The sequence below is a fragment of the Neophocaena asiaeorientalis genome, unplaced genomic scaffold, assembly GCF_003031525.2.
Source record: "Neophocaena asiaeorientalis asiaeorientalis breed wild unplaced genomic scaffold, Neophocaena_asiaeorientalis_V1.1 scaffold119, whole genome shotgun sequence".
Lineage (NCBI taxonomy): Eukaryota > Metazoa > Chordata > Mammalia > Artiodactyla > Phocoenidae > Neophocaena > Neophocaena asiaeorientalis.
The window spans coordinates 728,847-732,857 of NW_020175821.1; the positions used below are offsets into that span (position 1 = coordinate 728,847).

The 4,011-nt window shown below is 39.6% G+C and overlaps 1 non-coding gene across 1 annotated transcript; it reads left to right on the plus strand.

The window, feature by feature from the left end:
- The first annotated feature begins 340 nt into the window (after positions 1 to 340).
- On the plus strand, positions 341 to 429 carry LOC112391294 (small nucleolar RNA SNORD88). The gene has a single exon (XR_003001459.1). It is a non-coding gene; the product is annotated as a small nucleolar RNA SNORD88 (small nucleolar RNA).
- Positions 430 to 4,011: the final 3,582 nt, after the last annotated feature.

A 4,011-nucleotide genomic window follows, 5' to 3' on the forward strand; every position in this document is an offset into this window, starting at 1 on the left:
TATCTGGTAGTGAGTCTTGTAGGCAGAGAGGATAGCCAGTACAAGGTCCCTAAGGTAGGGGTATGCCTGGTATATTCAAGGCATAGCTGGAGCCCACTGTGGCTGGAGCAGAGGAGTGAAAGAAAGAGGAATAGGAGATGAGATTGGAGATAATAGAGGCCAGATTACATAGGGCCTTGTAGGCATTGTTAGGACTTTGGTTTTTACTCTGAGTGAATTAGGGAACATATGCAGGCATTTGAACAGAGGAATGATATGGTTTGATGTAGATTTTTACAGGATCACTTTGGCTGCTGTATTGAGAATGGACTGTAGAGGTTGTAAGGATTAAAGTGGGAAACCACTCTCATGATGTCCAGCACTGGACTCCGATCACCCCTGAGGATGAAGTGCCTGCCGGACTTTGACACCTGGGGATCTGAGGCGCCCTGGTTAAAAATAATAATAATACAGTGAGAATCCAGCCAGGGGACTTGCAGTAATCTTGGTGAGCAATGATGTAGCTCAGATCAGAGCAATGTCAGTGGAGATGGTGGGATGCTAGACACACAGTATTTTAAAGATAGAGCCAATCTGATTTCCTGCCTCCCAAATGGGGAGTGAGAGAGAAAGAGAGTAAATAGTGACTCCAAAGTAAATAACCTGTCCCAGAATATATTTTTAAAAATCTGCAAATCAATAAAAAAAGACAACCCAATTATAAAGTGGCCAAGCAATTTGAATGGGTTTTCACTAGAGATGATATACAAATGACCAATAAGTACATGAAAAAGTGTTTAACATCATTAGTCCTAAGGAAATGCAAATTAAAATCCCAGTGGGGAGTCCCCTGGTGGCCTAGTAGTTAGGATTTCGGGCTTTCATTTCCATGGCCAGGGTTCAGTCCCTGATCAGGGAACTGAGATCCCACAAGCCGCGTGGCACAACCAAAAAAAAAAATAATAATAATAAAAAATAAAACCATAGTGTAACACACTTATCCAATAAAATGGCAAAAGTTAAAAGACCAATAACACCGAATGTGAGCAAGGATGTGGAACAACTAAGACTCTTATGTACTGCTAAGAGTAGTGTAAAACGTTATAATGACTTTATTAAAGTATTTGGAAGTTTCTTATAAAACTAAACATCTACACTGTGACCTAGAAATTCCATTCCTAGGCATTTACCCAAGAAAAATCAACACACGTATATCCACAAAGAGATTTGCGATAGTTGTTCATAGCAACTTTATTCATAATTGCCAAAACCTGGAAACAACCCATCCATCAGTAGGAAAATGGATAAACAAATTGTGTTACCTTCATGCAATAGAATACTACTCAGCTATAAAAAGAAACTACAAATATACACAGCATATATGAGAAATAAAAACCATTATGCTGAAATAAAAGAAACAAAACACAAAAGAATATTTTTTTGGTCTCCTGAGAAATAGATACCAAGACGTGATTAGATGTGCAAGAGATTTATTGGGGGAGTATATTGGTTATCTATTGCTTTGAAGCAAATTACTCCAACATTTAGCAGCCTAAAATAACAAACATTTATTATGTCACATAGTTTCTAAGGATCTGAAACCCAGGAGCAAATTAGGTGGGTTTTTTTTTTTTTTTGCTGTACGCGGGCCTCTCACTGTTGTGACCTCTCCCACTGCGGAGCACAGGCTCCCGACGCGCAGGCTCAGCGGCCATGGCTCACGGGCCCAGCCGCTAAGCGGCATGTGGGATCTTCGCGGACCAGGGCACGAACCCGTGTCCCCTGCATCGGCAGGCGGACCCTCAACCACTGCGCCACCAGGGAAGCTCAGGTGGGTGGTTTTGACTTAGGATTTCCTGTGAGGTTACAGTCATGATGTCAGTTGGGGTTATGGTAATCTGAAGGCTTGAGGCTGAGGCTGTATGATCTGCTTCCAAGATGGCTCATTCACATGGCTGTTGGCAGGAAACCTCAACTCCTCACCTTGTAGGACTCTCCATAGGTCTGCTTGAGTATCCTCATGACAGCTGGCTTCTCCCAGAGCAAGTGAACCAAGAAAATAAGGAGGGAGTTATAATGCCTCTTTATGACATAGCGTTGGAAGTTAGGCATCATCACTTCTGCCTTGTTTTATTTATTAGAAGCAAGTCACTGAGTCTAGTCCACTCTCAAGAGGAAGGAAATTGGCTCTACCTTTTGAAGGGAGTGTCACTGAATTTGTGGATATATTTTAAACCACCACAGAGAGAGATCAAGGGAAGGCAGAGAGAGCTTCAGACCAAGATACAGGTCTGACATGTGTGGAAAAAAGAGAGGAAAGGAATGAGGATTGGAAAGGAAGAGTCTTATCCTACAGCGTAGGTCCCAAAAAGGTTTGGCCAGGCAGATGAAGAATCTTCAAGTCAAAGGACCTGTTGGAAGACTCCTTTTTATCACAGGATTGGGCCTGCCTTTGTAGCCCTTTTGTTCTCTGGCATTGGCTGGGATTAGCCTATGGAAGTGTGGCTTTGGTGCAAAGGTGGGAGTAGGTCCAGAGGGGCAGCAGGTGTGGTCACCAACCAAATATACTCTCTGAAAGAAGATTTCAGTGATGCGTATTCATGATCACCACAAGTGCATACTGCATGAATAAGTTTATGTGAAATTCTATATAGAATGGGCAAAACGTATCTACAGTGATAGAAAGCAAATAAGTGGTTACTGGGGCTGGGGAGGGGATGGGAATTGATTGCAAAGGGGTACAAGGGAATTTGGGGTGATGAAAATGTGCGGTACTTGATTATGGTAGTGGTTACACACATATATACATTGTGGAGTTCATCAAACTCTATACTTAAAACAGGCACATTTTATTGTACATAAATGATGTATAAAGTTTACTGAAAAACACGATGAACTACCACTTCACATTAACAATACCAAATGTTAGTGAGGATGTGCAGCACCTGAAACTCTCATATGTTGTTAGTGGGAGTATAAAATTATACAACCATTTTGGAAAACCGTTTGTCAGTTTCTTATAAAGTTAAACAAATACTTATCCTATGACCCAGCAGCTCTACCCCTGTATATCAGCCCAAGAGAAATGAAAACGTATGTTCACAAAAAGACTTATTTATGAATATTCATAGGAGGTTTATTTATAATGGTCCAAAACAACCCAAATATCCATCAATAGGTGAATTGATAAATTGTGGAACATGTATACAAAAGAATACTACTGAGCTGATACATGCAACAACATGGTTGAATCTCAAAAATGTATTGCGCAAAGAAGATGGATACAAAAGACTACATACTGCATGATTCCATTTATATAAAATTGTTGAGCAGCAAAACTAATATATAGTGATAGAAATAAGAATATAGTTGCCATGAAAAACTCTCTGGAGTGAGGAAAATGTTTTATATCTTGACTGGTATATAAGTTTAATAGATGTTTATCAAAACTCAGTAAATTATACAAATAGGCTGTGCATTTCACTGTATTTAAATTTTACCTCAATTAACAAATCAAAATGAAGAAAGCAGTCACTAAAAATAAAAGTGAAATAAATTAACCTGTTTATTGGTAGAATTCTTTCAAATGACTTTAAAATATAATAGTTTTAACTGTATATTATTTTCAAAAAATTTTATTGTGATAAAATACACATGTGGGACTTCCCTAGCGGCACAGTGGTTAAGACTCCCAGTGCAGGGGGCCTGGTTTTGATCCCTGGCCAGGGTACTAGATCCCACATGCATGCCACAACTAAGAGTTCACATGCCACAACTAAGGAGCCTGCATGCCGCAACTAAGGAGCCCGCCTGCCGCAACTAAGAAGCCTGCCTGCCACAACTAAGACTCGGCACAACCAAATAAATAAATAAATAATAAAATAAAATACACATAAAATTTACCATTTCAACCATTTTTAAGTGTACAGTTTAGTGATATTAAATATGTTCATAATGTTGTGGAACCGTAACCACCATCCATCTCCATACCCTCCCCCACCTTTTTTTTTTTTTTTTTTTTTTTTCTTACCC